Here is a 25,969-nt window from a genome sequence, read left to right on the forward strand (position 1 = left end):
ACCTGTGTTTCACTTTGTGGCCTAAGATTTAACAGACTACATTTTAACTAATTAAACCCAACCTCAATGTCCATGCTGCTCTTGACTCCTGCCCCCATGAAAGAATTTGCATCTGAATGGATTATTCTAGTCCGACCACCGGTGCCCTGGGGATGAAAAAGCTGAGAAAGACCCAAAACCACACACTGTTAAGTGGAGTTGTGGCCTCCTTAAAAGGAACTCTGGCTACACAATGTTTATCTAAAGTAATGTAAAAATTGCATTTTTTTTTTAAGGAAAGCATGAGCCTTGCATTACATTCCTGAATAGATACCATTTTCTGTTTCACACCTTTTTTTCCCAAAATGTCACATATATTTGAGTACACACCTCCCACCTCTATTTAACACCAGCTTGAGAGATATTTTGGCCTATGCTCTTATGTCAGTTTATATTATTTATGCTCAGTGGCTTATAAGTTTCTCCACATGTAGGGGTGGGATTTAGGCAGAACATGAAGGAGAAAACAAGAGATTCAAAGTCTGGATGGATTTCTCTCTCTCTCTCTCTCTCTCTCTCTTTTAATTTGTGTCCATGCATGGCAGTATGCTGGGTCTTCCCTGAGGGTTTACATAAACAGATCAACTTGAAAGAGCTGCCAAAGATGGTCTCACTTTTCCTTTTCTCCCACAGGAATGAGGTCAACCAAGAATCACAGTGCTGTTCATTTCAGACATGGGAGCAGAAGACAAGATTTCAGACTCATACACACGGCGACCCCATGCCCGACTTCAAAAAAACAGTGATTCATCCAGACACCAAAGCTCAGCAGCTCAGAGTCAACCTCAAATATAGTCAAAGCTCACCAAGTGCTCTCCCAAGAAAAATAGAACATAAGTGCCAGATGACCTGCGGTAAAGACTCTTCTTCCAGAGAGTGGCTGGACTGTCCTGATTTCATCGCACCTACATTAGCGTGTCAACAGGCCCTTGCAATTCCCAACGATCCCACTGGGCTGCTTTATCATTGATTACCTGTCCAGTGCCACACATTTCTACAAATGCACTCTCTTTTCTTTACGGCTGCAATGCAGGACCATTAAAATCGGGTGTAGGTGTTCATTAAAATCGGGCTGATTGAATGTCTTTTTTTTTTCTTGATCAAGTATCTCTACTGAGCTGTGATTTAGCGAACATCTTACACTCACCTCTGCTTTCAAGAAAGATGAGAAACATGTAACTTTCCGTTTACTGTTGACTGAGACAACAGTTGCCTGAAAAATTAACTAGAAATTGAAGTAAACACCAATAAGGAAGTTACTTCAAAATAATTCTCATTATTTCTGACTTATCGTTTGCACCTGAAACATCTAAGGGGAGTGCCAATTAAAATTATGTGTATTGTGGGGCACCTGGGTGACCGTTTGACTCTTGGTTTTGGCTCAGGTCATGAGCCATGGGATTGAGCCCCGAGTCGAGCTCCCAGCTGTGAGGTAGCTTCTTCTCCATCTGCCTCTCCCTCTCCTTTGTCCTCTCTCTCTCTTTTTCCTTTCTCAAATAAATATATAAAATCTTTAGAAAAAAATAAAAAAATATATAATTACCTGCATTGCCTTTGATGATGAATGGCTTTCTAAAACATGTATTAAATATATGAACAGCACGAGATGTGATCCATGAGTTTTATTGCCATGACGATGGGTAATATGACTTAACATAGTTGTAGAGCATAATTTGTGTTATCAATACCCTAGATTCCTCATGTTACCTACATTGATGAACGAAAACCGTGCCCTACTGATTAACCAAGTAGACCAAGATTATGTGTGTAGGGAAGCATGACATCCTTTCCATCTTCCATCACACCGTTCATGAGTATATATGGAAAGGATTAAACTTTTAAGACCCAAAAAAAACATGTTATCCTAGTATGTGTGATGTCAGGTATCCGATACAGTCTTAAAGCCAAATGTTATTTTCCTATTTTCTCTGCAGGCATATTTTTAGGGACGTGCCTATCCCATATACTTCTTGCTCCCTCACATAGAAGGAAATCTGTAGAATAACACCTCCAACTGAGCCTCTCTTCCTCCAACTCTTCTGCTCCGCAGGTAAGAAAGAGGGGCTGCACCTGTTGGGCATCTCAGAGGACCAATGTCTCTTCTCTTATCCTCTCTTCTCTCCTCCTCTCTATTTCGACTATTCTATTATTTTAAAAATAATAGATGCAATCGTTTCATTTGAATTATTTAATTCCTAGCGATTTAAAATCAGACACTTGAACGATCCGACTAACTTTTCCTAATGAAGCTAGCAATTTTTTAAATGTGTTATGTGACACGCCCCGCACGTTTTCGTTTTAAATGAGAACTCTGTATAATGAACGGTAGAGACAAACTTCCTAAGTCTGTCGTCACTAGAATTATCTAGGCTTGTTTCTGATAAAATCACTTTTCGCAAATTCTAGAGAATGCCGACTGCCGTAATGTGTCATGTCCACGGATTCTCGTATCTGCAGATGGCCAGAGCCCACTAGGCAGCTGCCACCTGCTTTCCCCCTTATTAACTTGGGTAGAGACCCTCCGCCCTTGCCCACCCACCACTCTGCTGCATTCTGTGACACTAAAGACTTCCTTTTGAGGCCAAACCAGAATCTGGCATCGTGACCTTCACCAGAAAGCTAACTCCTGCGGAAAACTGAACTAGTCGGAAGAAAGAACAGTCAGTACTTATATCGTAAAATACTCTTGTCACATGCAATGTAAATCCCCAAATCAACAAATAGGTAGTTGTCAAAACGTGTCACTTCTCCACGGTGGCATGCTGACAACTCGTGAGATATTTTAGGTGCATTTTGACAACAAGGAATAATTAACTGTGGCTGCATTTTGGAAGAATTTTTTAATTTTAATTTTTTTTTTCTGAGAATATCAACTGGCCCAGATTCCCCAGGTAGGGAGGGACGTCATCAACAAAGGCTGTTACTCTGCCGGAGATCTGGCCATGAGGTCTTCCTAGGAGTTGCAAAGCAATGAGATTTCCTTCCCACGGAGTGGCAACACACACGTGAATGTGCAAAAGGGGAAAAAACAAATCGCCAAAGCAGATGTGTAGCTGTGGTTCTCCCAGCCTCTCTAGAGATGACCTAAAAACCAAAATCTGAATCACCTAAGACAGGTGTTTGCTCTTTGCTTCAAATACTATTCAACATTCCTCTAGGGACTGTTTTGTGATAAAATGACACCGTGTGTATGAATAAAAAAAAGAGAACAGACTACCAAAGGCACAGGACCTGATCTATGGCAAGGAAGTGGCAAGTGAAATACAGAGGTCCAGTTATTGTCAATTAACTTTAAATTGAGGGGTCCTTGGGTTGGTTTCACCATTTATAATGGCTGGAGCAACCTCCAATACGGATCACTCATTCTAGCTTTCATGCAGGGAAAGGAAGGAAGTCGTTGATGCTCTAAGATGCCTTCTCGTTCCATTTTCCTTAATCCATCTCAAGAGAATTTCTGGTATCTTTAACAATGTAGCTTTACCGACCCAGCAACATCATGCGCCAAAGAATTGCAGGAGCTGATTTTATAATATCTTAACAGGCGATGATGCTTCGAATATATAATCCTGAACGAGGGAACATTATGATGTCACATACTATGAAAATGATGATTTTTAAAGTTTCAACGAGTCTCGGTTGATGGGATTTCATACAGTAAATCTGGTGGCTCAGTCATTGTCAGTTTTAGGAGGTGATCCACAGACTGACCCTCAGCCATAGATTTTTACGCCTACGTCGTCTGGTGACATTTAGCGAGCTACATAGTTGTGTTGTGATAAGCATCTATTCACGTTAGTTATAAGAAAAGGAATACTTGGAGATAAAAGTTAACAGTATTGTCTTCCAAGCATTGAATTATTATCCAGGAGAAGCATCGCCTTTAAAAAAAATCAAGTTCAATAAAATACACACTTTTTTTTTTCCCTATCAATACGGAATCTGTGAATGCCATTTTTGTGGTGTGTTTTGGATTTATAAAACTCCCCGAAGAAAGCTGCCCTTACTCATCACAACGCAGCTGCCAAACACCGTCATCAAGAGCTACCTCAGGCCCACTGAAAGTTGCTTTGGGTTGATGTTTATTTTGCATTTAAGTGTTTAGACTCTAAAGAGATAGTGTAAATTGTTTGATGGTTTCCATCACTTTTGATTGTCTCTTGAAGTTGACCTAGAAGGTATTCTTGCTTCAGTTGAACAAATAAACATCCCATGTAAGCTTCTTGCTATTCAAAACAAACCTACTCAGGTTTGAGAGTTGCGGTAGGTGAGGCACTTTCTGGCTTGTGTAGAGTTTAAATATAATGTATAAATTGGCTTCGGAACAATTGGCAATCGGAACAAGAATGATTATGAAAAAAATAAACCAGATTCAGCAGCAAACCTATTTTGCTCATAAAAATGAACGTCAACACAGTAGAGAAATCAGACTCATCCTGTCTTCTGGGTTACATGGTTCCTCATTGTCCGTCCTGGCTAAGTCAAGTGCAAACCATCCAACCTTGAGACAATCAATGAAAACCCATCAGCCTCAGGTTCAACATATGCATCTTTTGCTACAAGCGTTTATTTAGAAAATGTATATTAAAAACCATCATTCCAGGGGTGCCTGGGTGGCTCAGTTGCTTAAGCATGTGCCTTCGACTCAGGTCATGATCTTGGGGTCCTGGGATCAAACCCCTCAGCAGGGAGTCTGCTTCTCCTTCTCCCTTTGCCACCGCTCATGCTTGTGCTCTCTCTCGGAAATAAGTAAAATCTTAAAAAAAAAGAGAGAGAGAGATAAAAGCACCCTCTTGGCATATAAAGGTGATTGGCACATCTTTATCTATTTAACAAAAATGGCAAGAATCCGGGTAAACTGGACTTTCACTACCGAGGAGGCATCAACGTTTGCATCTCAGCTTTGACCAAAGGATGCAGGATCCCCACGTAGTGTGGAGTCGGCTGCAGGTGCTATCTGGGCATTTGGTACCATCACTGGAAATTCTCCACAAATCTAAAAAAATGAAAAATAAAAGGTTTATTTAAAACAATTTAAAAGAAAAGAAAGAAGTCAGCCTGGATCCGCACAAACTTGAGGACTTGCCTTCAAATTTGCCAACCACTCTCCAGGTTGTCCAATCCAATCCCTGCCGCCAGCCTCAGGCTGTTGGATGCAAACGTTCCCGGGCTCTGCCCTCATCAAGGTGTGCGATGCAATCAGCAAGTGCGATCTGCAAGCTCCAGCTCTCTGCAGATGCCTGACACTGCTACTGCATCAACACATAAGGGAAAAGCCTCCCCTGGTGCTAAAGTTAACCTCAAGTCCCAGGCGATCCACACTGTCTTTATGTCTACATGTGGTTCATGGGGATGAGAATTCAGTCCTATTATGGGTGCTTCAAATCCCATCACGTACTTACAATTTATAAATGATACAGTCAGGCGAAATAAAAGACTTTAAACGGGGAAATAGACGGGAGTAATTCTGTGACACCCACTTTTGACATAATTGTGTCAAGTCTTCATTGTCTTTGTGGATACAGGCTTTTCGCCGGAGGCAGGTAGGATGGAGAAGATCCCACTCGAAAGGAGACAGAAGTTCACCTCAGTAGGACAGCCTACTTTATCATTTATTTTTAGAACGCCATGGATTTGGCCCCCAAAGAAGCGGCTGATGGTGCTCTGGAAGGCATTAGCACATTTGTCTGGCAATGGATATTTGAACCTTTTGCAAAAATGTTGCAGTTTTGACCTCATTATCCTTTTATAGTCAGTCAGGAATACTTTTTTTTAAAAAATTTATTTATTTATTTGTTTTTTAAAATATTTATTTATTTATTCAGAGAGAGAGAGAGAGACAGAGAGAGGCAGAGGGAGAAGCAGGCTCCATGCAGGGAGCCTGACATGGGACTCGATCCCAGGTCTCCAGGATCACACCCCGGGCTGCAAGCGGTGCTAAACCGCTGTACCACCAGGGCTGCCCTATTTATTTATTTGTTTGACAGAGAGGGCACAAGCAGGGGAAGAGGGCGAAGGAGACTCTCCGTTGAGCAGGGAGCCTGCCGTGGGGCTCAAACCCAGGACCCTAAACCCAAGGTGCTTGCTTGACCAACTGAGCCACTTAGGTGCCCCTCAAGAATTGATAAGCTTGAGTAGCATGAGTGGAACTTCCCTTGTATATCATTGATACTATTCTTTTATTTTTTTATTTTTTAAAATTTTTTAAAAATTTGTTTTGTAATCTCTACACCCAACGTGGTGCTTGAACCCATGACCCTCAGGTCAAGAGTCAATGCTCATCCAACTGAGCCAGCCAGGTGCCCCCACACATACTACATTCTCTTCATCCATAGAGGATTCTCACTGAGGTGACTGAGCTCTTTTAAGACCCAATTTAAGAAATTTGATTATTTAAAAATTTTCTTACATGTCCAGCTACCTATTTTTTAAGCACTATTTTTTTTTTTGACATTTAGAATGATTTATTTTATTCCTATTTTGTAGTTGTCCAACTCTTGGAAAGGTGACTTTCCATATATATATATATATATATAAAGATCAACCACTTAAAAAAAATACAGGAAGAAGGTGATAGGAAGCAGCCAACATGGTTTCAGATCCCCGCACCCACAAAGCTCGTGGCCAAGACTTTCCGAATGTCGCTTCTATGTATTCTCTTTGATGTCTCTTCTTTTGGGTTTGGCCCCCTGGAGATTTACATCCTGCAGTTGCAACTTTGGTCATTCCCCTTCCCTCAAATCCATTTATCCAATATCCTGTCCCACATATCCCAGGATTTGGACAGTACGTGGTCTCTGCCGTTCACTCAGACTGCCTGGCTGATTCCTCCTGCAGGCATTTAATTAAGCACATACTACAGACCAAGGAGTGATCCAGGATTAGCGTGCAGGTGAGACAAACACAGGAGTCACGGGTGACACGTGGTTTTCTGTCCTGGCATTTTCAGACATGCTGATGTGTCCCGAGAGAGACACACGTAGGCTTGTAGGAGGAATGTGAGAGCTTTACATTTGAAACACGTTTAAGCGAGATACGGTGAGAAATAGTTGGCTAAATGGATCTGCCGTTTGGCAGACCCATGAAGCTGGCGGTCACTAGGACACAGCAGCCAGAGGTCTTATTTTTCATAAGAAAATACACTCTCAGCCATAATGCATTCATCTTATTTCATACATTTCATACATTTTCTACTCTGTTGTACATGCCTCTGCGCCTCGGTTACGTGTTTAGCAGACCTGTGTCAACTCACACTTAAAATTCAACGGAAGAAATTAGAACACACGTAACAATGGATGTGTTAACAGAATTTAACAAAAACCAGATTGCATACAGAAACATAAACCCTATTAAGTTTTTTCTTTTTTTTTTTTTTTTTTCTTCACCTTCCAAATTTCCTCCTGGCGATTTCACATCTCAAATGAAAACATCCACAGGCGATTGTGAAACTTGACTTCACACGACTTATGAAAAGTAATTTTTTTTTTTTGCAACAGCCCATGGAGGATGGATAGGGCCATCGTTGGAGAAACAGCGTGTGAGACATGGCTTCTTCACGATGACTGCGAGGCTCAGCACCCCGATGTTGGGGGCCCAAGCCGCCATGACTCCATGAACTTTTTCATTCTCAAAGTTGCAATGAATGAAAAGCCTTCTCCAACCTCGAGTAGGGGAACTAACTGAGTCTTGGAACATAAAAAGCAATTCCTGGCTTTATTCTTACTGCTGTCAACGTGGTTTATGCAAAAACACAGGGTGGGATTTATAAAAATGTGTCTAAAACCTAATCTCTGTGCTGAGCAGTTGGGGAGATTGAAACAATTTACGTCCCATCTCTTTCAACGTTTGTCCATGTATTTAAATGCTTTTGGGGGGATTGCATCACTTTCAGCTTTTATCCATTTAGATGCTTTTGAGGGTGGGGGGTCTTCTCCTATTTTGCTTCCAAATGGGTAACGTGCATGAAGACTAACAAACACAGTGTCCATATCATTGTCCCCATAACCCAGCCACAGATTATGTAGACTCCATACAGAAGAACAGCTGATGGATGACAGAAAAGCAAGGATTCATGACTCGGTTTTTAGGGATGTGGGGCTGGCACGCTCTTTGAGACAATTTCCGCCTATCGAGCAAACTCCACATAAGAAAGCGTTGTATCCATGGCACTGACTTCTTCGCGAAAGGAAGCAGAAGACCTTATAATACCTCCATCAACTTTGTAAGGCCGTCATCCAAAGAAGGGTCTGGAGCACCATTACCCTCAAAGCACTAAGCATGGAGAACCATACATTGTCCTATGACATGGTTGATCCCATTTACCATTTACCGCACAACAAAATATATATCAAAATATGTATCATATCAATAAATATGGTGGACAAATATGTTCATTCTAACATATTTCTGTCCTTGTTTTTTTTTTCTCAAATATTAACTGTTTTCAAGCTATCCCTTACTTATGACACATGTGCCAAGGGGTCCAAAAATTCTTAGTAAAATCCTTTGCACACGCCTCCCTCCAACCATGCCCTCCAATCCAGCGATGGCACAGCATCTCCTCCTCAGCCTTCGTGCATTTGGTTTCGCCTTCTCCTACCAGCTGGAGAAAACTGTCTCCTTGTAAACTCTCCTGTGTTAAGAATTTTGTGGGCATTTTTTTTCAATAATTTATAGGAGTCAACGTGCCAACTTTCTCCCCTCCGATTACAGCAAGGTCAAGGTGACCACTCTAAAAAACATCATTATTCTGCAATTCCGTGGCTCACATTTTCTTGGGTTGGAGCAAAGAGAGAGCTGTGAGCAAATGTTTGGATTTTACGCTATCTATAAACTGCCATTTCTGAGGAAAAACTGGCACCAAAAGGCTGTGATTGTCAGGCATTAATAGTCATGGTGATGATGTTGCTGACTCACTTCTCCAAAAGATGTCTTGCAACTTTCAGCACGGTGCTGGTTGCTGGTGCAAATCTTCCCCCTGTCATCATATGCTTTGCAGGCTGCCACCAGATGGGGAGGTGACATCCTCACTTTGCATACCTGCCACTGAATTGAAGTTCTGGTGATAGCCCCTTTGGTCCCGCCCCTTTGCACAGAAGTCCCCAAATTCCCACACGAGTGGCAAGACTCACCGTTGCATTCAGAAGCTAACATATCACCCGTAGCACAAGCCTGCAGAATGACCTAGCGAGCATGCTCAAACATCACAGTCTTGGGATGGAAGTTATGAAGCAGGTGCACAAAACCTACACTTCTTCTTTCTGCCAAGACGTCATACTTTTCGGGCAGTTTTAGGTTCCTAGTAAACTTCAGGGGAAAGTACAGAGATTGCCCAGATCCTCCATCCCTTGCCCCATGCATAACCTTCTCCATGGTCCACATCCCTCACTGGAGTGATGCATCCGTGACCATCGATGAATCTATATCGGTACCTCATAATACCCAAGCTCCGTAGTTTACAGTCAGGTTCACCCTTGGTGTTACATATTCTGTGGGTTTAAGCTAACTTCTAATGCCCTGTATCCACCATTATGGTATCATACACTGCCGGAAAAATCCTCCGTGGAGTGCCTGGGAGGCTCACTCAGTTAAGCATGGAACTCTTGATTTCAGCTCAGGTCACCATCTCAAGGTCGTGGGGTAGAGCCCGCATTGGCTGAGTGCTCAGCGCGGAGTCTGCTTATCCCTCTCCCTCATCGATCACTTTCTCTATCTCAAATAAATAAATAAATAAAATCTTAAAAATAAATCTCCCGTGCTCTGCTTAATTCATCGCTTCTTCCCCAAAACCCAGGCAACCACTGATGTTTTTCATATGTCTCCATAGTTTTTCCTTTTGTAGAACGTCACCTGGCTATTATCATATCATATGCCACCTTTTCAGATCGGCTTCTTTGACTTCCTAACACGCATTTAATGATCCTCCATATCTTTTCAAGTCCTGATAGCTTGTTTCCTTCTAGTGCTGAATGACATTCCATTGTGTGGACCAGACCAGCATTTACTTCTCCATTCTCCTGCGGGAGGACAACTTGGTCGCTTCCACATTTAGACTCATTGTTCCTATGCTTTCATTTATTCCTATTATAAATTGTTTGCGTGAATAAAAGCATTGGGATTAGAGTCCAGAGAGCGTTGGTTTCACTGATATTGTTATATTTAAATTATAAAAGCTTGTATTGTGCAACATGGTGATCTTTCAAACACAGTCGGTAACAGATTTTATTAAAAAGTCTCTTTTTTAAAATTAAAAAAAATTTATTTATTCATGAGAGACATACAGAGAGAGAGAGAGGCAGACACACAGGCAGAGGGAGAAGCAGGCTCCATGCAGGGAGCCCAGTGCAGGACTTGATCCCAGGACCCCGGGATCACGCCCTGGGCCAAAGGCAAATGCTCAATTACTGAGCCAACTAGGTGTCCCTATAAAGTCCCTTAAACACAGCTTACAGTATCTATTTGGAGGATGATAGGAAAGTGGAGGGTGGAAACAGCACGGTACTAAGCACCTAATGGATGATGTCACTATGTGCAGAGCCTACAAGACCCTGTTCCTGGTTCTCATTCTTCAGTTAAGACATAGGTTGTCTCAACATTTAGAAAAATCAACAAGAAGCTCTTCTTGAAAACCCATATTTTGTCTTCTAGTTTTCTGTTCGTCTTTCATACTAATAAAAATTTATTTTTTTATCAATTCTGTAAAGCCGAATTATGGAGTCATTTCAGGGTTTGCTTTGGAAGAAGGAGTGAAGAACCGTATCCGTTTGCCTGCTTCTCACCACATATTCCATCCAGCTGCTGCTGGGGTCTGACTCTTCCAAACTGCTTCCGCTTTCAAAGCCAATACTGGAAGCACCAATGTCAATAAAACCAATTAAGTTGATTGACTGCTGTGAATAGTGAGTCCTGGTTGGGGGAGGGGAAGGTCCTTGAGTATGTAAATCAATACTGAGGTCAACAGTAAAACCCAAATTTCACTCTGCTGCAGACATGGACATTGAAGGTTATGATTCCCAGAGACGTAGAGACCTAAATATGAAAAAAAAAAACAAAAACAAAAAACCAAGACAGAGCACAGACTGCCCTGGATGACAATGGATGACAAGAGGGGACAGAAGCATATGGAAGTGAAGCACATGCACACCATGCCTCCCTGTTTCTTTCTCTCAGCCAAAATGCTGCAAACAGGAACGAGACAGGAAGAGAGCTGATCAAGGTTTAGCAGGTAGACTGGCTTTGGGGGAGCTACGCTGGGATTGCACAAGGCAGGATGGAATTCTCAGACTGGTCTGCGATGCATGTTCAACCTATAGATTGGGGTGTCCAGGTAGGGGTGTTTGATAATTGGCTGAATTTAAATCCCCATATAATCTTGGAAGAGGCTACATGACCCTCAAATGAATCCCTCAAATAACTGTTATATACAGATACCTATTAGTTATTAGTAATTATGTATAGTAGATATAGCATATATAATTACACATTTATATGTAGATCATTACTTAGAACTGGTATATATAGGGACACCTGGGTGGCTCAGCGGTTGAGCGTCTGCCTTCGGCTCAGGGCGTGATCCTGGAGACCCAGGATCTAGTCCCACGTCAGGCTCCCGGTGCATGGAGCCTGCTTCTCCCTCTGCCTATGTCTCTGCCTCTCTCTCTCTCTGTGACTATCATAAATAAATAAAAATTTTTAAAAAAATAAAAAAAAAAGAACTGGTATATATATTACTAATATATGGTATTATACATGAGTTCATATGTATAAAATATAATGTATATTATATAATTATATGTATTTTAGTTATCACATGGCTTATGTAGTATATATAGTCATAGTTAATGTCATGATTACTAATAACTAATATATTATTGTCTGCAAAAATATATAAATATAATACATTACTATTTTCAAAAATATGCAAAATAATTTAAGTATGTGTATATATTAACTAATATGTATATGTCATAACTAATTAGTAATATATGTTACATTAACTGATTATGTATATTATATATAGTATATATAATCAGTTTTATTATTAATAATGATAAGTGCATATTACTAATACATAATATATAAGTACATATGTATTTTAGTACTCTATACATATATGATTATTATGTATATAATTTATAATAATCTGATAGTACATATATGTCATTACTAATGACTAATATATATTAGTATACTAATACATAACTATACTATTACTATATATAGTAATATATATAATAATTATATATAATATAATTATATAATATATATAATAATATATAATTAATATAATAATATATATAATATATATAATATAGCAACAACATATGCAGTAATACATATACTATGTACTATATATAATACTAAATAAATATTTCATTACTTTTATTAATTATTATTATTAAACATATTAAATTTCATGATTAATATTTAGTGTTATTTCTTGAGGGTGTGAAAATACCCACGTGATTTTCCAACATTTTAAATCCACATGTAAAGTCATGCCATAAAGGCTTTGTTTGTAGAATGGAAAAATACAGTCCTAATGTCATAGAAATGGGCACTTGTGTCTTGCAATAAAAGTCCATTAACAGCATCACGCTGGGATGAAAATCTGCGTGACTTCAAATTTTTCTTTGATGGATATAAATTTGATGTGCTATGAACAACTGCATTGGATTATCCTTGTTTTGAAGACAATGTTTTTAAAATGTATTGAAAACTATGCATGAAATGACGTCATGAAACACAAAGAAGATGGAGCAGTGTTTCTAAATTAAGACATTATTTTATATTAAATTTAAATGCATGCTACCTAATTAGGGATTCTAAAATTTCATCTAATACAGCATGTTCTGAGAGAATAAAGATGAATTTAAACTTTTGATGCTGCTTTAACAGGTTTCTTTCTAGTGGCAGAGAGCGGGTACAAAGATATAGTTTTTTATTAATATGATGGATTAGATAGAAAGGTGAATAGAGAGCTAAAAAAACGCAATATGGGTTTTCAAGAAGAGCTACTTGTTGATTTCAAGGAACAAGTGATATCGTCAATGACTATTGAGAGAAAATCAGAAACCGGGGTGATACTGCACTCCTAGTAGATGAAGCCCTACAAACTAATCAAGGACAAGAATTGGTGTGGAGTTGGAGGTACCATGAGATCTTCCCTGTTCCTTGACCTTGTGATAAGCAGAAAGGACACAGAATTGAAGCTTGAGAAGAAATGAGGACACAAGAGCCCTCCGTATTCCAGAAATACATTACTCTTCCATTGAGGGTTTTTAATTTGTTGGTTCTAGCTGCTGTATAGTATCCCATTGTAGGAATATCCCAGTTTAATTGCCCATTCTACTGGTGATGGACATTTAGGTTGCTTCCAGTTTTTGATTATTACTAATAATATTTTTGTACTTGTCTTTTGGTGAATCCAAACACGCCACCCCAAAATATGTCTCTTTGACGTATTCATTATTTTCAGGTGAAGGTACTTGACATACAGCAGATGCATTTAAGGTTCCAGAATGTCTTTTCATGGCTTGTTAGCTCATTTCTTTTTAGCCCCAAATAAATATTCCATTGTAAAGAACAAGCACAGCGATGGCTTATTTATCCACTCACCTTCTAGTGGACCTCTTGGTTATTTCCACATTTTGGCAACGGTGAATAAAGCTATAAACATTCGTGCACAACTTTCTGTGTAGACATGTTTTCAACTCTTTGGGTAAATACCAAGGAGTGTGATTATGGGATCTTTTGTAAAAGTTTCTTTAGTTTTGTAGGAAACCACCCAACTATCTTTCCAAAGCGGCCATAGCAGTTTGCATTTCCGCCATCCGTGATTGAGAATTCCTGTTGCTCCGAATCCTCACGGACATCTGGTGCTATCAGTGTTCCAGATTTTGGGCATTCTCATAGGTGTGCCATGGTATCTCATCGTTGTTTTAGTTTGCGTAATCTCCCTGGTGATGTATGGTCTGAAGCATTTCAGACTCTTATTTGCCATCTGCATATCTGTTCTGGTGAGGTTCTTTGACCCATTTTTTTTAATCCGTTTTTTTTGTTGTTGTTTTCATATTGTTGTGTTTGAAAGGTCCCTTAGTATATTTTGGAAAACAGTCCTTTATTAGACGTGACTTTTGCAAATATTTTCTCCCAATCTGTGGCCTCTCCTCTCATTCTCTTGACACTGTCTTTCATAGAGTGGAAAGTTTTTATCTTAATGATGTGGTGTTTGTCAATTCTGTCTTTCATGGACTGTGTCTTTAGTGTGAGATCTGAAAAGTCATCACCACACCTAGATGACATCTAGGGTTTCTCCTACATCATTTTGTAGGAGTTTCATCATTTTTGCATTTTCCTTTAATCTATTTTCAGTTACTTTTCACGAAGAGTGTAAGATTCATGTCTAGATTAGTTTGTTTTGCATGTGGATGTCCAATTGTTCCACAGCATTTCTTGAAGAGATGATCTTTGCTCTACGATATCGCCTCCGCTTCTTTGCTAAAGATGACTTGATCTGTATTCATGAGGGTCTATTTCCAGGCTCTCTATTCTGTTCCATTGATCTATGCATCTATTCCTTCACCAATACCACCCTGGGTTTTGTTGTTGTTGTTGTTTTCTCTACTCTAGCTTTATAGTAAGTGCTGAAGCTGAATAGCATCACTCCGCCAGTTTTGTTCTTCAGTACAGTATTGGCTATTCTGAGTCTTTTGCCTTTCCATATGACTCTAGAATCCGTTTGTCGATATCCATAAAATACCTTGCTAGAAATTTTATTGGGATTAAATCTATAGATCAAGTTGGAAAGAATTGACAAATATTCAGTCTTCCTATCCATTATCACAGACCACCTTTCCATTTATCTACTTCCATGATTTTACTCATCAGAGCTTTATAGATTTTATCATGTAGATCTTGTACATATTTTGTTAGATTTATACCCAGTATTTTATTTTCAAAGTACAAATATAAGTGGTATTTTGGTTTTAATTTTAAATTGCACTGAATCATAGGGAAACAGTTGACTTCTGTATATTCACCTTGTATCCTATAACCTTTCTGTAATTGCTTTCTTTTTTTGTTGATTTTTTTTTGGGGGGGGGATTTTCTACATAGGTGATTGTGGCACCTGTGAGCACAGACAGTATTATGTCTTGCTTCATAATCCAGATACCTTTTATTTCATTTTATTGTCTTAGAGCATTAGGAAGAACTTCCATTACAATGCTACAAAGCAGTGCTTAGAGGGGACATCCTTGCCTTGTTTCTTCATTTTAGTGAGAAAACTTGCAGTTTCTCATCTTTAAGTACCACGTTACCAGTGGGTTTTTCATAAATAGTCTTTATTAAGTTGAGAGCGTTCCTTTCTATTCCTAGTTTACTGACAGTGTTAGTCATTAATGTGTGTTGGATTTGGTCAAATGTATCTATTGATATGATGATACTTTTCTTTCTTTTTTTTAAGAGTTTACCCATCTCTTCATAAGAGACAGAGAAAGAGGGAGACACTTAACCACTGAGCCAACCAGGCGTCCCAATACTTTTCTTTTTCACTCAGAATATATATATATGTCTAGATTATGAAAATCTATTAGTGGTTTCAACTTCCTGAGCTTCTAAATGAATCCTGATAACAATTTCTATTTTATCAGATGAATACAAAAAGTACAATGTTTTATTTTAAACATGCTATGTGCATCTTAACTATAGAGAACACACTGATGCTTACCAGAGGGGAGGGGTATGGAAGGGATGGGTGAAATAGGCGATGGGATGGGGCGTCTGGGTGACTCAGTCGGTTAGATGGGTGGCTCTTGGTCTCAGCTCAGGTCTTGATCTCAGGGTCCAGCCCCACATTGGGCTCCACACCGGGTGCCCATCCTACTTAAAGAAAATAATACATAGGCGATGGGAATAAGGAGTGCATGTGTGATGAGCACCCAGTGAGATATGGGATTGTTGAATCATTAAGTTGTACGCCTGAAACTAATATTACATTGTATGTTAACTAACTAGAATATAAATAAAAACATAAATAGAATATGGGTGGTATCAATACCAATAAATTTCAAAGGTCTTACTGTATTACGCATGTACCAGCCACTTTACATTTTTACCTAATTCTGTGCAGCCAGAATACAGAATATCCAGTATATAAATGTTACTGCTTTTGGTGTATTTAAAAAATCAAAGAAACAGATGCCTGCACTCTCTCTATCTGCTTCAAAAGTGATTCTGGCTTTTTTAACATTTCCAAAAGTAATACTTCCTGACAGTGTTTCAAAATGAACTGGGCTTGTCAAAATCATGCCTGTTTTATGTCAGACACCTGCGGGTTCCTCAGCACCAAGAACGGCACTTCACCTAAGAGAATTCTAAACTTCAGAATAAACTTCACTGAATAATATTGTATGGTAGGATCACAGTTTCTCAAAACTAAGGAAATTCTTTTATTCTCCTATTTATAGTGCTCACTTTGGCAGCACACACATTGTTCTTCCATTTGTAGTCAACATCTCCACATCACAATGCAACTAAGAGTTTTGTAAATGTATTATTATGCCTAAAATAAACAGAATATAATTGTTTTTTTCTTTCAAGCATCTACAAACTAAAACCCAATATATCATAATTATCTCTTTTACTAAATTCATGATTAAATATTTTGGATCCTTTAGATTTTTTCCCTCATAAGACCAGTTACCAAATATGAAAAACAAGCTATGACACAATCACAAACTGAAGGCCACTTTCTAGTCTCGGTATTGCTTGAATTTCGGCTTCACCTGATGCTGTGAAACAAATGGAAAATATTTCCTTCTCCACCTAGAAAGTCACAATATGGATCTATCATTGACTCTTTATTGTATTAGAGATTCAGACTAAATAGAAAATGATACAAAGCTTTATAATCAATGGCAATACTATTTTAATAATCAGATGGCATGGAAGAAAAAACCCAAAATATAAAAACAAAATGTTGTTGTTAACCCATATGGGTATAATGCAATGCTCAGTTAAGTTGATTCTAAGAGGAATGGTAGGGACTGTGTTCATGTATTCACATTTTCCTTTATTTATTGCCTACCTATTTTCTGGTAAACAAGTGTTTCGGACAGAGTGCTGTGTATAGTTTCATGATGAGCAAAACAAAGATCCTTGCCCTTGACAGCCTTATATTTTAGTAGAAGACACAGACAATAAAGAATAGAATAAATAAAATAAACAGCATTTAAGAAGAAAAGAATAGAGTAGCAGGTGCTTTGAAAGAGTTGATGTAGACGAATTGGTCTGTGTTGAGAAAAGTCTTGGGGATGTGCCCAAGTGTGAAGATGAAGGACGCTGGCAGAAATTCACGGGAACAGAAATGGCAGCTCAGCATAGGAGGGAGCTGTGGAATTCAGTCAAAAGTGGTACCTGATTCTTGGTATATGTTAATCGTTTAGTGAAAGAGATTCATCTAACAGATTAGATGTAGGACATGAAGTGAAGTGAGGAGACAGGAGGATTGCCATAGTTTCCCAAACCTGTGAATAGCTTTTAATTTCAAGAGCTCACGGGCAAATTCAAAGCCCACAGTTGCATAACACTCTGTGTGGGATCCCTTTGAAATCAATAGTCTTCAAACACGAAGGGATGTTAGTTTTGTAAAATATCAGTCGCTTAATCATAGGTGTCACTGCATTTTCATGTTACTCAGTTCAAATAAAGGGATTTCACTTTAAAGCATAATGAATTTTCCCTTTGCATTTCAGAGTTACACTTTAGAAATCCTCTTCAATTGTATTGTAGAGAGCTTTGATTCAGAGATTTGTGAAATCAATGCTACCTTGCTATTTAATTAAATTGAAACAAAAATAGTGAGAGAGGTTCTCAAGAGAAATTTAAATATGCATTTGTGGTATTTGAGAGGCAAATTGGCTTTTTATTAATACTTGAAAATATGTGGATACACCGTTTTGAAAAAAAAGGCTTATTAGTATTATTTTTGCTTTAGTTTCCTTTCTTTAACTAAAATTCCTACTTAAATTATATCAAGAAAATTTCAAACTTTGCATATTCTTTAATTATTTCAGTGTTACAAATGAAAGAACTTTTGTGAGGAAGACAATTAAGGCAAAAATATATTTCAAAACTACTCAGTAATAACAATCAACCAAATATAGCAACAATAGTGTAGAATTTGATTATAAACTTCTCATTAGGGGGCCTGGATGGCTCAGCAGTTGCCTTTGGCCCAGGGCGTGATCCTGGGGTCCCGGGATCAAGTCGTACATCAGGCTCCCTGCATGGAGCCTGCTTCTCCCTCAGCCTGTGTCTCTGCCTCTCTCTGTGTGTCTTTCATGAATAAATAAATAAAATTAAAAAGAAAAACTTCTCATTAGGGGGCACCTGACTGACTCAGTTTGTAGAGCATGCAACTCCTAATCTCAGGATGGTGAGTTCAAGCCCCCATGGAGCCTACTTAAAACAAACAAACAAACAAACAAACAAACAAACAAAAACTCCTCTGGTTAGAAGAAATAATGCATACAAGTGGAATGAAGCAATTAAAAAAAAAAAAAGACTGTCCTAATAACTTCAAAATAATCTTTCTAGTTTAACTAAAACCAAATCTGTATGAACAAAATGAAAATCAACTTATCTGAATAATGCAACAAAAAGAACAACACAAAAAGCCAGAACAACAACCTAGAAAATTGTTTTAGCTTTTCATGTATTTTTCTATTCTAACGAGATTTCAATACCTAGTCATCTGTACTGGAAAGCGTTTCCAGGGGAATCGACAATGAATTCTTAGCAACAGGTCAAAGATAGTGATCAAGGCATTTTTTTTTAAACATTGAAATCAGAATTTCTTTGAATTTCTGGTGTCCTGTAAGAATTTGAAAACGTATATAAAATGTATTAGATTATATGGGAAATTGTAAATGAAACATGTAACAGGGACATGTTTAAAAAATCATGCTACGTGATATCCAGATATTTCCCTAGATAAACACCAGGCATACATCTCCCAGGACCCCACACATATTTCCAGCTTGGGAGAAGCTGTTTCTCTGCTCCTGAAAGTTACCCTCTATGTCAAGGAAATCATATGTCACAACTAAAGCATTTGGGTTTGAACACCTGCTGTTATGCCAAAAATGTGGGTCACATTGTTCATCTGTTTTCATATTGCCCCACTCAAAATATACTAAAATGTATCTGTGTGAAGGGTAAAACTAAATACTTTACTAGATGAGAATCTACTGATTTATTAAGTATGTAGATTGGCTGAATAAATACAAGGACAATTTTTATAACACTGTAAAATACTCATTAATCTCATTATTAAAGTTAAGGGAATTTGTTTATTGGTAACAAAATATAGAATAAATATCATCCATAAACCAGGCAGAAACACAAAAAGTTTAATGAAACATTCCCATTGGAACCCATTTAAATTTCACACTTGAAAGCTACTATAATTTCAAGATCACTTACTTCAACCAGCAAAGTCATCGGAGTGTGGAAAATTTAAAAAGCATTTATAAAAAGGTAAATAAACCTGTTTTTGTGCATAATACTATCCAACCGAAGATACATAGATAGACACAGGTGAGCAAGGAGTCGGTTTTTCAATGAACCAGTTGTCAGTATCCTGTTTTTTGAAGAATTACTGGTTTCATTAATGGCTTCCTTTATCCAGCAGATATGATATCCATGTACTTTCCTTTATTTTTATTTCTTAATTATTTCATTATTTCATTCATGATGTCCCTTTTAAAAGGCACTCAGACATTATAAGTACAATGAAAATAGTTAAGTTATCAATTTAATAGTACAATCTTTCCAATCTTTTGGAGAGTTAGAAATTTTAAGTCATTTGGTTTAAAATGGATTGGAGAAATTTGGGAAGTTGGTGTGATCATGCCTATTCTCACAGCCAAAGCAAATCAAACATAAATATCTGTAAGTTTAAGTATATTTTGATTATAAATGTAAAATATGCCCATTTTCAAATATTCGGTGAATTTTTAAAAATCATAGGATACATTGTCCATAACTTATTGTATTTTTAAGATTGTTTTTCAAAATAAGAATTACATTTTACTTTATTTATTCATCCACCCATTCATTCATTCAGTTATTTAGTTAGTTCTCTAGGCTCCAAGCCCACTATGCTGAGATTAACAGTCACATGCTCTACCGTCTGAGCCAGCCAGACACTGTTGCATTTTAGTTTCGATGTAACATCTAAAACTTTATTTTTTAAAAAAAATTTTTAAAGATTTTATTTATTTATTCACACAGAGAGAGACACAGAGACAGAGACAGAGAGAGAAGGAGGCAGAGACACAGGCAGAGGGAGAAGCAGGTTCCATGCAGGGAGCCTGACATGGGACTCGATTCCAGGTCTCCAGGATCACACCCTGGGCCGAAGGCAGCACTAAACGCTGAGCCATCCGGGCTGCCAATACTTTAAGAAAAATATATCAAATCTATCACTCTAATTTTTCACATCACTAAAATTCTTCTGTGGGTCAGACAGGTTACAACCAGAGGAGCAGCACCAGGGTGTGACCTCACCCAGTGATGAGAGCAAGTTAGCAAACTCTATAAAGCCGCCATTTCTCCTATCCGATGCTGTGTCTTAAAGTCTATAGGGCAAGCATGTGGAATGAGCCGATGACTGTGAAATGGGAGAGAACAAGAGTTAATGGAAAGCCACAAGCATGGTTTCCACATGATGGTACCCCCAGAAATGGTAACTTCATCCATAATATTGGGATGGTGAGACTGCCTAAAACAGGACTGCTCCAAGTTTCTCCAATCCAATTTTTCTCCAATCCAATTCTTCCCAAATTTCTCCAATCCATTTTTAAACCAAATGATTTAATGCATTCAATGCATTACTAGACACAGCGCTGAGAATGTCACCTGACACACCTGACTAGTAATTACCCGACTAGTGCTGGTGATGTAGCGGTAGGCTTAGTAGTAGTAAATACACCAAACCACTCTTAATAAAGCATGTTTCTATCAATTTCCATCCATAAGATCCTTGCGATCCCCTCCCGTTTGATCAAACAAGAACCAACATGAATGCGTTCTTTTCTCTCCATCACAGACAATAATTCTCATCTTTTAAGTTCCTTTTTTATTTAAAGCTCTTTTTAAACATCAGCTTATATTTCAAACACTTGTGTTCATCCGTGGACTCTTGCAAACACAAAGGAAGGCGATTGACCGTCCTAAAAATGGGAAGGACAGGATTCATTATTTATTATTAAGAAACATGCATAGGGTATTTAAATAGTTTGAGTGAGAAAAAATGCCTGAAACATGTGTTTGGGATACTTTTAAATTTTCTAATGGACATATGATTTTTTTTCCCTTCTTTGATATTTGATAGGGCATTTTGAGCATTATAAATATATTATAGCCAAATCTTATCCTCAATTATTTAAAAAAAATCATTGGAAATAATATTGGCATCCAAAGATCACTGTTAGAGCTAACATTTGAATATGCCATCTGGCAAAAGGAGTGGAGATTCAGATAATCTTGGGAAGCACATGAAATGATAATGTTAACTTTTAAATACGTGTCTAAAAATACACCTCAACATTTTCAGGTGCAAACATTTGCATGCAACAGAGATGGTTGCTCCCTACAATTTAGCACCTGCAGTTCTATCCAAAGAAACCCATAGGGAATGAGGGCCCTCGTGAATCATTGCCCATCATAAATGCTGCAAAGCATTGAGGAAACCAACTGTATGGTTTTACCTAGAATCAGAGATTTGTTTAGATCGACGGCTCCTAGATTTTGTCAAAGGTTTGTACATTTCCAACACTTTTATAGAAAGTGAAAGTCAAATGCAAATTTTTCATGAGATCAGGTAACTAGATATTAGTCTCTCCGCTTTATTTCAGGAAATGTTAGTAATAAAATTTTGGTCATTTGTGTCGTCCAGGTTATTACTGTTTTAAAATTTTGATATTTTTTAAAAGTTTATTTATTTTTCTATTTTTAAAAGATTTGTTTATTTATTACATATAGAGAAAATAGGATGGGGGGCCGAGAGAGAGGGAGAGAGAAACCCAAGTAGACTCACGCTGAGCCAACCAGAGGCTCGATCTCATGACCCTGAGATCACTACTTGAGCTAAAACCAAGAGTCAGATGCTCAACCGACTGAACTACCCAGGCATCCCCAAAATGTTAACTTATTTAAGTAATCTCTCCACCTAATATGGGGCTCCAACTCATGACCTGAGATCAACCATCATGTGCTCTTCCACCTAAGCCAGCCAGGTGCCTCTGTCATCCAAATTATTTCAAATGTACCTCTTTCTCAGAAATGAAACATTACAGAGTATTTAAAGTCATAGCTCATACTGAAATAATCCACGTACCAAAAGTGCAAAAGATTCACAGAATGTGTGTAGGAATTCAAAGTTAAGATGTCCACCCATTTAAAAAAAGATTAGATTATGGACATTGTGATACTGAAGATGCTTTTTTGGGATAGTGATCATTAGCCAGCATACAGAATGGGACTGAGATAGGAATGGGCAAGCCCCTGCTTCCTATACTAGGCAGCTCTGGTGCTCACCTGTTTGTGGATTAGGAAGCTACAAGATGTCTGGTGGGCTGTGCACTCTGAGAAATCATTTTGGGGAAAGCATTACCAGACTGGTAGAGCTTAATTTCTAAGTTCTCTTCCTTGTTATAGTCCATAGCTTCCCATCTAACAGGTGTCCAGAACCCATCTAGAGTGGCTAGGTACTTTCTCTCAATTATTTTATGAAGGGTCATGGGAAGGGCAGAGGCACATGGGTTTTCAGTCTGAAGGGCTGCCCACCTCATATTTAAAATACACATGTTTGATACAGGTTCCAAAATTTCATTTTAAACTTGAAACAAAACTCTATCATTATATTTATTTGTATTTCTCTCAAGTCTTTGACAAAGTTAAATTTTTTCTTTGGACTATGATTACGGGCTATTGCATTTTGGTTTATGTGTGTACATAAGTACCTATATGCATAGATGATAGAAGGATGATTGGATGGATGGATAGATGATAGATAGATGATTGATAGGTAGATAGATAGATAGATAGATAGATAGATAGATAGATAGATAATAGATAGATAGATAGAAAATTGAATAGGTGGAGGGAAGGATGGATGGTGGATGGATAATGGATGAATGGATGAATGGTGATGGCTGAATAAATGTTAAATGGATAGACAGGAAATTGAATGGATGGAGGGAAGGATGGATGGATGGTAGATGGATGGATAGATGTTACATGGATATATAAATAGAAAATGGAACAGATGGAGGGAAAGAGGGGTGGGAATGGTGGATGGATGGATGGATGGATAGATAGATGATAGATGATAGATAGATGATAGATCCATCGATCTAGATGATTATGGATGGATGGATGGATGGATGGATGGATAGATAGACCGATAGCTAGCTAGCTAGCTAGCTAGATGATAGATAGATAGATAGATAGATAGATAGATAGATAGATAGATGATGGTTTGATTTCTCCTCTTTTCTCATGGTGGATTTGCTGCATGTCAACCACATTACATTTGGAGGAGTCTGACATCCCAAGGTTTGAACTCTATAGACTCAGAATGTCTAATTACCCATTTCCATTATAGAAAGCCACTCCACACAATCTTATGGAGAAATGTCTCCTCATAGCTTCAAATGGCACCCCATTCAATTGGTCTAGCCACTTTCTTCTCTTCCATGACAGCAACTTTGATATCACGCATGACCACGGTAGAAAGAGACCTAGAGAACGAAAAATCTGCATTTGAGTAGCGCTCTGTGCGTACATTACAATTTGAAATAGCGGCTCTCCCTGACGCCGCTTCTGTATTCACAGAGCCCCTCCCTCACCTGCCCCAGACACCCTCCAAGTTCTGGTAGCTTATGCCTTAGTCAGCTCTAGGCCATAAAGATCCATGAGTAGTCACTAAATATATTTGAAAAAATATAATGGATGAAGTAAAAACAGTGCAAGACCAAAGTCACAGGAAAAAGCATGTTCTGGTGAAAGTCAACTAAGCCAGTCTAATGCCCCATGGAGCTGAATTGATTCTCACTCATCAGGATGACAGGATGGCTCGCAAGGTCTGCCAACATTGAATATTTTTCCTGCTCAACTTCATGTACATCCTTTATTATGTGCGCCCCTACCTTCACACTGAACTTTAGGGATATGTTTGCATGCCTGCCCCTCCCCACCCACCCCATGCTGGGATTGGACATTTTTTAGTAAGGAGGCCACACTTGAGAGTGTTCGAATGACGAGTCATTCCATCCATCCCAGCGAAATCAATGCCACATTTTCTTTGGTAGTTGTAAAAAAAAAAAACAAAAAAACAAAAACAAGAAAAAACACAGCAGCCAGTGTCTTCACGTTCCCCCAGTGCTCTAAGACAAACCCAGGCTCACAATCCCCATCGCTTACTTGAAAATCTGTCAGCAGCAAAGTGGCGGCTCCCACACCTGGGTCTCCGCTTCCAGCTGGCAGGCTGTGCATCTGCTGAGAAACCTTCCTACACGCACACCTGGAAAGCTGTTTTCAGCATCCAGGCTGCTCTGAAGCAAGGTAATGTGTTTGGTTGCTCTGTTTTCCAGATACTAAGACTGCGTGTTCTGTGCAAACATTCTCCTTCTGCGTTTTTCTGCTTGCATTTGAATCATGAATTTTAACTTTGGCCTGCATGGGGCAAACCGTTCTGGCCCTGCGGACAAAGGGCATTAGGAAGCGGCCTCATATGTGGTTCAGGTCTCCCTGCTGTCCCGCCAGCTCTGTGTGGCTCTTTGGGTCTCAGGACAGAAAAAGGGCTCATCACGAAGCTAGGCTCACGTATATTGACTCCTTAATCCCTAATATTTGAAATTCTTGAAGCTCATTTTCTCCACCTCTACAGGGACTCCATGATGATTCTCTAGAGATTGAATTATATCAAAATTGAACAATACGATACATTTAGAAGGCTTATAGCTGCTGCAATAAGGAATAGGACATGCTATAAAGCAGGAACAATTAAAATCTGTACCCACCCCGACATTATAGGTATGACTGCCTGGCATTGGTAGCATCCTCCTCTTATTATTCAAGGCAACATCAAGGTCTTTCCTTCAATGCAATCTTACCTGATTTCCTCTGGCGAGGTGAGTAATAGCCCTTCAGAGGTGTCCATGCCCTAACGTTGCAAACCCGGGAATGTATTACCATAGAAGATCAAAGGGACTGTGCAGGTGTGATCATGTCAAGAATCTTGAGATGGAGAGATTACCTTGGGAGATCCAGGTGGGCCCACGGTCACTGGGCAAGAGTCTTCATGAGAAAGAGAAAGGGGGTTCCCGAGCCCTAAGAAGGAAGGATACACAAACCAGAAAAGGAGATTTGAAGAGTCTATGATACGAGGGAAGGGAGCACATGGCTTCTGGAAGCTGAGAACAGCAGGGAAGTGGATTCTTCCAGAGAGCTTCTAGAGGGCACACAGCCTCTGACACACGTTAGACCTCCCGTCTTAGAATATAAATAATTTGTTGCTTTACGCCACGAAATTTGTAGCCGTGTTTGTTACAGCAGCCTAAGGAAATTAAATTATAAGATACAGGAAATTACTATTTTTTTCTGAAATTTTAAGGATAAATTTTATCTATTGTATAGAATTCAAATTTTCCATTGCTACTGCATGCAAATGTTGTATATGTCTTCCACTCCCCCTTAAATACATATCTTTGTTTCTGCTGATTGATCGATGTCAATAATCTAGTCTGATTGATTATATGGTAGAACATTCAAAGCGTGGCATCTCACCCTTTGAGTGAGAGCTTACATGTGCAGGAATCTCATTATTAGTTTTAATTTCTAAGTAAAATTTATTGTTATTTAC

General features: G+C 38.7%; 1 long non-coding RNA gene across 4 annotated transcripts in view; it reads left to right on the top strand.

Annotated features, from left to right (window-relative positions):
- Positions 1-8,437, top strand: part of LOC140627570 (uncharacterized) — a 42,222-nt gene extending 33,785 nt beyond the window's left edge. Inside the window, exons 6-8 of one of the 4 annotated variants that reach the window (XR_012026243.1) lie at positions 673-1,471; positions 1,974-2,089; positions 7,533-8,437. This is a non-coding gene — a long non-coding RNA (uncharacterized lncRNA). Of the gene's footprint in view, positions 1-672; positions 1,472-1,973; positions 2,090-7,472 lie in introns of all 4 variants that reach the window. The other 3 variants (XR_012026244.1, XR_012026242.1, XR_012026241.1) reach the window with 3 other exon arrangements.
- Positions 8,438-25,969: the final 17,532 nt, after the last annotated feature.

The sequence above is a fragment of the Canis lupus genome, chromosome X, assembly GCF_048164855.1.
Source record: "Canis lupus baileyi chromosome X, mCanLup2.hap1, whole genome shotgun sequence".
NCBI classification, from domain to species: domain Eukaryota; kingdom Metazoa; phylum Chordata; class Mammalia; order Carnivora; family Canidae; genus Canis; species Canis lupus.